Raw genomic sequence first — 12,500 nt, 5'->3', positions numbered from 1 at the left:
ATGATAGATGAAATTCATTTAAAGTCATTTGTGTTTTACTATAATAGAGGTGTAGGATCGGCAATTGATTACAATGAAGCAGCACCCAGTGCATATGCTTTCGTGGTAGGGAATATTCTCCGAAAATTTCGTAATGTGGTTCATATTATTCCAGTAAAAAGTATAAAATCAGAAACGTTATTTGATGCTATAAAAAGATAAAAAAAATAGTCTTGAAAAAAAAAATATTTAAAGTAATCAGTGTCATTACAGATATTAATGTGTTAAATGGAAAAGCAATGTTGTATTTTGCAACCCCACCACAGCTGTTCATAGTTTATCCTCATCTAGCTACAATATGCAGACCTTTGTTTTTCATGTTTGACACCGTACACATCTCTCTCTCTCTCTCTCTCTCTCTCTCTCTCTCTCTCTCTCTCTCTCTCTCTCTCTCTCTCTCTCTCTCTCTCTCTCTGTCATGCCATATAAGTTCAATATATATATATATATATATATATATATATATATATATATATATATATATATATATATATATATATATATATATATATATATATACATATATATATATATATATATACATGTATATATATATATATATATATATATATATGCATATATATATATATATATATATATATATATATATATATATATATATATATATATGCGTATATATACATATACATATACATATATATATATATATATATATATATATATATACATATATATATATTTATATATATATATATATATATATATATCTATATATAATACGCCTTCAGGTATTGAACACTTCGCTACGGCTTTATAACGTAGCCATCATGAATGTGTCTTGATAGTCATGTCGGTCTACTGTAGATCCGAGTTGAGGTCATGCGTAAAGACACTACAGCAAATGACTACATTGCATCCCGTGCGATGGCAGTTACATCTGGAGCGCGCACTTTTCAAAATCCTTACACCTGACACGCGTGAAAGGTTTTTCCCAATCATCAAGAAAAAAAGACAAAAAGATGTGTCTGGAGTTTTTTTAACAGCAACCTTCATCGAGTTTTAATTAAAGGTAAGCTAATAATCTGTCAACTGTAGCGTGTATCCTTGTCATATGCCTGTCATAATCAACAACCAGAGTAAAGACCATCGCCTCCCAGATTGCAGTCCAATGGGATATTGTCTTAGAACATTGCACAGGATATTAAATATTGTTATTGTATTATTTCATAGATTCTGGGTTCTGTGGTACGTTGATGGTGCCTGGGATGTCACTTGGAGCCGAGGTGCAACTTGAAGGAAAACCCTCAGTTTCCTTTTGAAGTAAAAGTGACGAGGTCGACCGGCAAAATGGAAGAAAAGAAGAAAGGAAGAAGGATTAAAAACCAAGTAAAGGGATAAAAGTCAGTGCAGTTAAGGACAAAAAAAAAAAAAAAAAAAAAAAAAAAACAATGCACACATCATCTAGTAATGCCTACAGTGTACCGCGTGAAGTGCACTTACCGCACTACCTTTCTATCAGGAATTAGTATCTTATATAGAACATCATTAATTGACCGTCGCTTTCTCCCATACAGTAACAAAAATAGATATTCTCGATCTCAAAAAAGATCCTAATCTAAATCCAATAAGAGCCTACGAAACCTAATTGTTAGTCTAATTGCATAAATGCTAGAACACTTTCAACAATTTGAAATACTATCATTGATATACAACAAAAACATGTATATACAATTGATGTACAGCAATAAATAAATGATCTTTTAAAAAGTAATATACTTAGCCATTGTTAAAGCACAGGAGTATGCAAAACTGTGGTCATCTCTGGAAGGTTGGAAGGTAAAGGAAGCAAATTGGATGCATTAATCTACAGCAAAATACCAAACAGAAAAAGAATGACAAGAAAATATCTCTAAAATAAGAAGGAAATGTTGATTGTTGGAATGCGTAATGCCTACTAGAACGGAAAAGCAAGAACTGGGTATGGTATCAATAATAGCTGTCTAGAAAAGATTAGAATAAAAACTAAAATGAACTTACAAATGAAAGACGTAAATCAATACATTTTCTAATCTAAAAATGAATAAAGACTAAGTCTGTTAAGTGTCTCTACAGATGATTCTGGGACAGAAACCTTTAACCCTTAAAAAACGACCAAATATTGTTCGGCGAACTTTGTTTCTTATCGAACAAAGTTTTGTAAATAGTCAGGGCAAAATACAGTTTAACCTCCCCAAAAACTGTAACAAAAGGTTTCTCAACTGATTCTTGTAGGTTTTAATGTATTTTTTAACATACTAAAATTTTGCCAAACTATAACACCAGGAATATTGTTTTTTCAAGATGGCGTCCAAGATGGCCGCCGAAACCTTTGAACGATCATAACTCTATAACTATCAACTCAAATTTGATGATCTTGATGTCTATTCCTACATTTTTGGGGGCAAAGAACACATTAAGACAACTAGGGATATCAATGAGCTGTTAAATCATTATGAAATTTGATTCTTGACCTTCAGATGTTCACTATCACCTTATACACAAACACTTATAACAAGCAATAGTTAAAAGAACTTATTCATAGAGGTATAATGATAGCGTCTTCTATAGGGTTGTTAACTTACAGTACTCATGTTTATATAATCTTCTAATTATGTCAAATCCTAATTATACTTAACAAAGCCTTATATTTCAAGTACTTGGTTACATTAGTTAGTAACACTTTTATCCGCATATAACAAGTTTCAAAGTTTCAATTTTGAGTGTCATCCTCCTCCTCAGTATAAACCTCTCGAGTGTTGTTTGGATTGTTACAGTTTTCAGTCTGGCAAGGGCCACATACAACAGCGCAAGGGAGTCTATAACATCTGCAGCTGCATCGAGATAATCTGCATCCCTCTGAACAGTTGCAGTGGATAATTTTCAAGAGTTTGTCAGGTGCAGCATTGTTTTGGGTCATAACTGGAACTAACTGATCATTCTCGAGTTTCCGTCTCCATTCAATTGGGTTTATTTCACTTGCCTTTCCCATCCATACCATAATTTGGAAGTACACACGTTGGCTATGGAACTTGTTGTTGATGATGTTGGGGGAAGCCTTTCAGGAGTGACAAATGCTTCAGCAGTTGCCACTTTCTTGGTGAAAATGGTATGGCGCAGTGAAGATGGTGTATCATTAGACTTGCCTCCAAAGCAATCAGCCATCAGTTATTTTCCAAGATCTGATATCTCCTCTTGAGATTTGTTTTGAAGGGTGAATGCACTCTCACAGGACATCATGACCGGATCAGATTTCACTAATTTCCAGAAGACTGACTTTTTTCCAATGCCGACAATCCTTGAAGTGGAATCACAGCCTGAGTAGGCATGTACAAAGAGTAACTCAGTTAATACATCATCTCCTAGAGTTTCTTTCAACAAGTTAATGTTATATACTTTGTGTTCTCTTGACTGTTTGCTTACATCAGAACGGAAGTAAATGGTCTCATTGTCTGTTCTGGTATAATGAAGGAGCAGGATCAGCAAATCTGTATCCTCACCAACCAACATTGTGGTGTAATGATGGGATAGTTCAAAAGTTGCCTTAACGATATCAACATCGGCATCACCTGGTGATTGAATGTCATGGCATCCCCTTTTAGTTAGTGCTGTGCTGATAAGAGAAATCATGTCTGTCTTGTTTTTGTCACGAGATAGAAAGTCCTCCTTCTTGCCAGAAAACTCTGTTTCTGCTGTGAAGTTAATTATAGTGTGCAGATGTGTGTTGTCCTTTATAGAGAGGCCTTCACCATATTCATCGAAAACCACTGTTGCTTGTCCATAATTCCTCACAGTGAAGTCTGCATAACACTCAGCTATTGTACAATATGAGTCGCCTTTCTTCCATGGTAAATGATGGAGCAAAGAGCCTCCATCAAGCACATAACAATCACAGCCTCACTTGAAAAGACTGCAACATCGTCTCAAATTGCTTGAGCAAGCTGAGGTTTATCTGCTTTTCGAAGAATGTTCCTGGTCTCAAAGAGGACTGGAGGATATGGGCTTAGCTCATATGTCAAAACCTCTTCAAGGGAAAGATCTCCTGATCTTGACACGACAAGGAAACGCTGGAACAGAAGGGCAGGATCAATGATACGATCAGGAACAATCTTCACAGCAGAGATATTTCCAATGGTTTGTGCTCTGTCTTTCCGCTTAAATTTGTAAGTAAATGCTGGCTTTACAATCTTATCTTCAATGATCTTGTTCCCAACTGATTCAAAGGTATGTACATTCACATCTGGTCCAGCCACTATTCCATTGACAATGTTTCTCAGAGTAGTATCAGATGTGAAGGGTGAACATGCTGCAATCTTTGTCTGAATTTTTTCAAAATCAGATGCATCTCTTCTGATGCGTGCCTCAGTTGCACATTTGTGTTGTGGACTTGGTATAGGTTAGGTCGGTAGAATCTTACATTACACTGTTGTACTCAGATGTTACAGGTGCAGATAAGGTCCAAAGATTATGCATCTCCTCGGTCATCCCACTGCCATATGTTAGACCACCAGTGCTCTTTAGAGACCTCATCAATGTTTGTTCTATGGCAAGATCACTACTTAGTCCTACCCAGCAATGATTGCTCCTTCAAACAACATGAAAACCATCAAGGAACTTTCGATAAACATCTGGGTGCTTTTCCTCCAGGTTGCTCATTTGCTGCAAGTAGTAATGAGCAGATTGCAGATAATTGAAGTGCCCAGCTGTAGCAAAGACAGTTAGGCAATTGGACACTGCCTACAAATGCATCAACCAAGATCCAGTACAATCTGCCTTGATCAACATTCTTGCTATGCCAACCATACGCTGATAATTCAGCCACAACTGACTTGTCTTTGAGGTCTGAGCAAGTTCAGATTTCTTCTTCTCCATTACTGTCTCAAGTTTTATCAAATCCTCAGAACAAGCAGCATCTTATAGCATCATCTCTGCCTGATCCAGCAATGTCTGAATCTGAGGATCATCTTTGGCCATTTCCATTACAAGCTGGCTATGTAGGCACTTGTCAACAAGAAGGTGGCCCCGCAAAGCCCTCTGGACAGCTCTACCCCCAAAACATTGGCATATAATAGGCCATCATTTTTTTATGATCTTAATGTGTTCTTTGCCCGAAAAAATGTAGGAATAGACACCAAGATAATCAAATTTGAGTTGATAGTTATAGTTATGATCGTTCAAAGGTTTTGGCAGCCATCTTGGACACCATCTTGAAAAAAAACCCTTTTTGGGGGGCCATAGTTTGGTAAACTTTTAGTATGTTAAAAAGTACATTAAACCCTACCAGAATCAGTTGAGAATCTTTTGTTACAATTTTTTGGGGGTTGAGGGGGTATTTTCCATATATTGACCCTACTAAAAGGTCTTTATGCTTGCGTCCAAACGAAGGCAGTTGAGCAGTGAGAGCTTGGTGACTGCAGTAAGAGTGATTGTTGTACGGGTAACAAGAAAATGAACATTCATACGCAAAAAAAAAAAAAGAGAAAATTTGCTTGTGTATTTTTATTGCTGTGTGCCTTAAAAAACAAGGACGAAGAACATTTGGTGCCTAGAGTATTTGCAAAGGAGACAAAATTTGGGAAGTCACGTATGTGATAAATATTGCAAGAGTTATAAAGTGCATCGGAACTACAGTAGATTTAAATAATGACATGAAAATTGATCCAAATACGTTTTACAATATTATCTCGAAACTGGAACATATAACCACCAAACAGGATGCAATTATACAGAACTTTAATATACATTACAGCAAGGAATTTCAAGCAGAGTTTGTGTAAAATTATACTCGAAACTTGCAGAGAGATATATGAAGGCCTAAGAAAAGAGATTTCTTCGACTTGCTAATTTGCCTCATTTCTCGCCTGTCAGGTCAATGTTATCTGCGGAAAAGAGCTAGTTTTCACTTCATCTCAGCTTCAATAACATTATTATTGTTAGTGCCCAGAGTTATTTTAGAGAGTGCTGTAACTCGCCATCCATTGTAGATTGCGGCAACATAAAGTTGGAGCACGTAAAAAATTGCCTTACGATCTCGACAAGCATCATCCCTCACATTGCAATGCCCGAAAGGGTGTTTTTTATACAACTATGAAGTTTAAAGGTGCCTCACAATACTAATAAAAGTTTGACATGATTTTAACTTTTGAAGTATAGGATGTTATATCATTGGCATTGGTCAGAAACGAAACTTCATACGTCAAGAAACGACAACTCCCCAGTCTTTAATCACCAACAAAGACAGGACAGGGCTATCTTTGACATGGGCAAAGTTCTTGTTACTTCGGTATTCATACGTAAAAACCTATACTGAACTTTGCTAGCGGCTTCTACGCTTCTGACGTCACCTGAAACAAAGTTCGTCGAGCAAAGCTCGTCCGTATGTATGGATCGTAAAAAGTAATAGAATATGAAATGATTTCACTAGATTATAGCTTTCGAAAAACAAATGAAAACTGAAAAAGAAAATAAGGTTGGGTGTTAGAGGAAGCAAAAATAAATTCATAATTCGAAAATTATAATAAGTGTAGAAAAATCACCCAAAATGAAGCGAAATTGCAGACAATTACACTCAACTAGAGCAAGTTTCCAAGAAAAATTAGAAGGTTTAACAGACTGGAAAAACAACGCCCAGATTACCTCCCATTTCTTCGCGGTATTTTGCAAGAATACAATTTAGCCGAGTAACATTGCTGACCTGCTTTAGATCTCATAATCTTAAGTAATTAAAAAAGCAGAAGTACTTGGGAATGGTACAAAATGGAAAATTTGACAAAACTGATGCTTTGAAGCATTTAAATTACAGGAATACGAAATCCCGGATATTGAGGAATAAAAAATAGAAGACAAAAATATATTACAATTAACACAGAGCCGTTTGATATATTGAATTACCTATGTATTTCTTGCGAATGTAATAAATTCCATTTCATTGCAAAATAAGATCTCCATATGGAATTATTTCCCCAAACGTGAACAAGCAAAATAAGACCAATGGCTAATAAACAAAACTTTATTAATCGATAAACAACAATAAGCATAGTATTTCACAAACATAGTTAATATAGCTATTGATTACAAATAAATGATAACTATAGAGTTAGTCAAAGTACGGAAACAAAGTTTTTTATTTTCTTTAATACTATGATACTGAGGATACAGATCCCCAATTAATTATGAAAAAAAGCAGGAGATAAGAAATTGTGATCATGATAAGAACAGTCATTCATGACTGAAATAAAATAGCAGAGTAGCATTAAAGCTTGACAGGTATCATCATCATTTTGTGAGGAAACATGTCTTACAATGCCATAAAATGCCTAAGAAGAAATTTTCACAGATCATAATACTCAACTGTGAAACGATAGATCATAAATTAAGGTGGAAAAAATCAACAAACTTCAAAAATTAACAAACTCCAATCAACGGGAAAAGACCAACATTTACATAAATAAGCAGAAGTTTTTGCAATATATGACAGAAACAATGATTATTTCGCAGATCATTTTATAGTATTGCGACTTTTCTTGTATACAGCAAAATCAATAATGCCATCGGGAACCAAATTTGGCAGTTTAAAACTTAAGGGAATGAAAGAACTTTGCAGGCTACTCTTTGTCCTTACCTTATAAAACAACGGTGTTGGGGCTTTACAAAGGGATTACACAACAATTCTCGGGATGCATCTCCCTCTCCCTGTGACATTTAAAGAAGTTATCCATAGGAAAAATATTTACAGAAGTATTCTCCATCAAGTCTTAGAGTGAACAAATTTGATGACAGCATCAACACTAATTGAAATAACACTGGTTTGATGTCCAATGTCAATGATGTTTTCCATGTAATAAAGTTGATATAAAAGTGCATGATAAATTAAGACTTCTAGAGTCATGGGGATTTGGCATGATGCCTAATGGATAAAGATTAAAATCAGTCCTTGGCATTTGGAAAAACACTCTCCCATAATTCATGATGTATTTTAAATGATTGGGGAACACTGAAGCAATAACTATTCTTTGAAATATTTCGGAACGCTAAAGCAATAAATATTCTCTACTTCAACGAGATAGGTTATCTGGCATTTATTCAGTGTATTTTTAACTAAAAGCAAATTTGGTTTGAAGTAAAACCCGCAACAGAATGGGGCTACGTCATTTGTTTATAATTATGTTTTGAAAATATTTATTTTTTAAACTTATAAAGTCCAGTTGATATAACTGTGATGCTCTTATTCTCCACATGGTAAACTTGGTCTATAGAGCATGATTTATTGATGTCTATATCATTTAAACCTAGCTTAAACTCAGATCCAGATTTTGGAAGTTTTCCTTGAGATAAAGCACGCTCAAAGGTCTGATTAGATTATCTCTTGGGTGAGGGTCAGCATTTACGTGAACTACCTGTATGACTATAATATTTCTTAATTTTCTTAACGTTAACACAAGACTCTTGTCGCAGTTTTCTAACAGAGGTATTAGTAATAATGTTAGATGTAATAACATACCTCAGTTTAATGTTGATGGGTAGGGCTGAAATGGTTCTTTCAACCATGCACACTGCCATAACTCAAATATCACAGCTCCTTTATCAGATGGAAGCAGTGAAAATAATTTCAAAGACGGCTTGCTATAATGATCAGTAATCATATCAGCAAAGAGGTGTTTTGTACTTAGTATTGAGGTTTGCACAATGATAACGAATGTCTTAGGACCAGTGAGTGTGCTAAGCATTTTCCTGGGAGGCAATCAAATACAATCTCATCACTACTGAAATTATGATAAAAAGCAAATTTGCAGTGAATGCATAAGAAATGGCTAAACACTTCAAAACAAAACTCACAGCAACAATTTGCACATTTCCTCATATGGCAGATATGAAGATAGATAATCCTTACATTAGGCTAATATTCGTAGAAATTGGAATAGTGTTTTCAGGAAGCAATTTTTTGCATGAAGAAATCGGTAATTTTTCCCCTTATCAAAAAAAATATTGAGATCATTTTGTCAAGGATCCCTATTACAAAGAGGGCATTAATTCTAGAGCTTTCGTTCTATCAGAGACGAGATATTGTCCTCTCCAAGACAAATAACATTCATAGATTTTATCTTTTAAACAAAGCTTGATTATTATTTCTACAATTTCCAATGCTTTTAGATGGATATCTTCGTCTTATATTTTAACCTATATGGCCAGTTCCCATAAAGTTAGTGTATTGTTCGTTTTGTAGAGCATCATTCACAACATTGTGTGGGCGACATGCTGTCACACCTCAGAGGTGATTCAACCCCTTTAAAGTGAAACTGTGGAAAAGTATTTGTTTTTGTCATCGATACATAGCATCTTGAGTTTAAGACTACCACAGAGCGTAAAGGGCTTTTGCTTTTAATATATAAACATATTTTAACCATTCTGTTTTCTAAGTATTTACTTATTAACGTATTGATAGGTAATTCATTTGTTATTTGAACTTATTACAGTATTTCACCATACTTCTGTCGTCTTTTTTTTTTTCTTTTTTTTTTTTTTTTTAATCTGCGGAAGTTTGATCAGGTCATAAGTAGAATTTTGAGCACATCATGGATTAAAAGAAACATACCCTTAATACGTATCATAATTCTTAATATAGTTCCCTGTGTTATACAAAACATTCCTATTTGACAATATTTTCTGTTTTCTAGAAATAAAATTGAACGATCGATGAGGAATTATAAATAACAAGGATGACGAAAGAAAATGAGACCATTATGTGGAACTGTTTTCCAGTGATTTCCAGATCGCAGTTATTGAAAGATTTCTATTATGAAACTGCAACATTCTCAGGTGCATTTGGAGAAGACGATTAGCATTTTCCTCAGAGAACAACAACTCCAAATGAGGTCCGACCTAGGCAGGTTTCTTCAAGGGAAAAACGATTGGGGTTGGCAGTATTCCACGATTTATTTTCTTTTCATTTCTTTCCCAAAATATCAGAAATTCGTCTGACCATTAAGTTGTCCAGTTTCCTTTCGTAGTTTTCCATAATAACCGAAATATAACATTATGTAATAATTCATGCACAGTATATCGCTCCTCCAATATAATTTGACTCTACAAGTGTCTTGGATCTCCGATAAAGTGCGCATGTTGTCATAAATGTTCATATCTATTGATATTATATCCATATTAAGCGTATATCTTGCAGTGTTGTTTTTAAAGCCCGGGAAGAGTAAGTAGCACTAACTATTCTTTCAGGAAAATTCAAGGGTCGATATCTCTGCTTCATGTGTTTTTCCAATCATATTAATATTTTTGAAAGTCAAAACCATTGTTGAAAAGAATAGACAAAACTCAATATCTTATTTACATTCTTTATTTTTCCACTTCGCATTTGATTTTTACATGTTTTCAAGCTTAAAGAAAAAATCATAATCTTCATTTCTTTTAATTTATGAAAAAAAAATAAGATAAAAAAAAAAACTGCTAAAATTTATTTCTTATTGGCGCAGATATTCTACCTTGCCTTTTTACAACAATTGATAATGTCATTATTGAGTAAAAGAAATAGTAATATCAAAATTCCCATGTTTTCAAAATAAATCAAAAGTTTTGCTCATTCACCAAGAGAATTTAACCTGCTCAGAGTAACTATATATTATCATATAAAAGAAACCTCAATAGATCCTTGAAAATAGTCTTCATTGTGAATTGACATTTTAAAGGGAATTTGTCCTCCACTCGTAAAGTGTTCCCTTCAGCAAAGGATTTATTTTCAGTGAAGGTCCCTAGTGAAAGGCTAATTCATTTAAATAGAGTTCCTGCTTCCTAAGTTGAGGTACTATTTGTCAGTAAGTTAGATTTAAGGGTCTGTGAATTGTTTCTTTGCATTCCGTTACGACAGCACACTGTCACAGTTCCGGAGGTCGACGGTAACATTTCAGTTAATTCGACGGATCAGTCAAGGGTAATTTACGTTTCCTTTCTTGTCCATCGTCACCCTTATAATCATCAATCTTCCCACAAGAATTCAAACTCGGAATTTCCTTATCAAGTAAAATACTTCATAATGCAAATCAATATTCCCAATCTCAGCCTATTAAATTCAATAATAGTTCCAAGCAAATGTCAAGATCCGCATTAACAAGAGGAGGTAAAATGAGAGTAGGTGGCAAGATCGCCAATGAATAAAAAAGTCACACCTTGAAGGTCGCTCATGAATGGTAGAGGCAAGGAACATTGACAATGCCCTAAAGACAGGGCAATGTCCCAAAGACTAACCAATATATACATACAGTATGTCCAACGTCCAAATCCCCTCCCTCTCCACCCAAGGTAGGACCAGGGAGGGTCAGGCAATGGCTGCTGATGACTCAGCAGGTAGAGCCATAGGCTATCCCAAATTTCCCATCCTTGGCTCACCAGGATGGTGAGGTTGCAGACACTACAAGAATCTCTCGAATCTGAGCGGAATTCGATCTCCCGTTCAGCAGATTACCAGGCAGGGCCGTTTCCAATAGGCTACTCGCTAACACTACTAGGTAACGCAGCAGTATCTGCTCTTGGGGGAGAGACAGGGATGTCAGAAATGAATACTAAGATAGCAGGCGAAGGATTAAGGCTCGTGAAAGGATAGAAGAGGGAACAAATGATGTGATGAAGAAAATTCTGAAAGAATTCTGACATCCCTGTCTCTCCCCCAAGAGCAGATACTGCTGCGTTACCTAGTAGTGTTAGCGAGTAGCCTATTGGAAACGGCCCTGCCTGGTAATCTGCTGAACGGGAGATCGAATTCCGCTCAGATTCGAGAGATTCTTGTAGTGTCTGCAACCTCACCATCCTGGTGAGCCAAGGATGGGAAATTTGGGATAGCCTATGGCTCTACCTGCTGAGTCATCAGCAGCCATTGCCTGACCCTCCCTGGTCCTACCTTGGGTGGAGAGGGATGAAAGTAATAGATGGATGAAAGACACTAAGGAATGGATGAGATATATAGATATAAACAATAGAACTTTCAGGAGGATGGGTAGAGAAGATATCAGGACCAAGATTAGAGAAGTAGATGGTAGAAAAGGGAAGGAAGAGATAAAAGATAAAACAGTTTAGAAATAACTGTACAAGAAAAGGGTCAATTAAACGAAGAAATATTTCATAATAGCAAAACAAACTCAGTTATTATGTACAGAGCTACAAGTAACTGTTCAAGATTAAATGATAGAAAAATATATGAATGGAGAAGTGTAGAGTTTAAGCTGTACGGAGCAGAGACAAGAGACCTGTCACCTCACCCATTTCTTACTTAACTGTCACGACCTCAGCGACGAGAAAATAAAAATAAAAGAATTACAACAGCCATATGAAAAGGAAAATAAGAAAATAATAGGACTAATATTTAAAGTTGAAGGAATGAAAAAAAAAAAATATTCAGTGAAAAAGAAAACTGAGGAGGTGCCGATGAAAAGGTAAATTCCTCCATCCAACAACTGAAACTGAAC

At 35.3% G+C, this 12,500-nt stretch overlaps 1 protein-coding gene across 1 annotated transcript in view; it reads left to right on the top strand.

The window, feature by feature from the left end:
- Nucleotides 1-12,500, top strand: part of LOC137653454 (thyrotropin-releasing hormone receptor-like) — a 587,504-nt gene that overhangs the window by 512,474 nt on the left and 62,530 nt on the right. The gene's annotated exons all lie outside the window — the stretch shown is intronic.

This window comes from Palaemon carinicauda, chromosome 1 (genome assembly GCF_036898095.1).
Source record: "Palaemon carinicauda isolate YSFRI2023 chromosome 1, ASM3689809v2, whole genome shotgun sequence".
Taxonomy (NCBI): domain Eukaryota; kingdom Metazoa; phylum Arthropoda; class Malacostraca; order Decapoda; family Palaemonidae; genus Palaemon; species Palaemon carinicauda.
The sequence above is the reverse complement of the archived record's forward strand: the minus strand, read 5'-3'. Positions and strand labels throughout refer to the sequence as shown.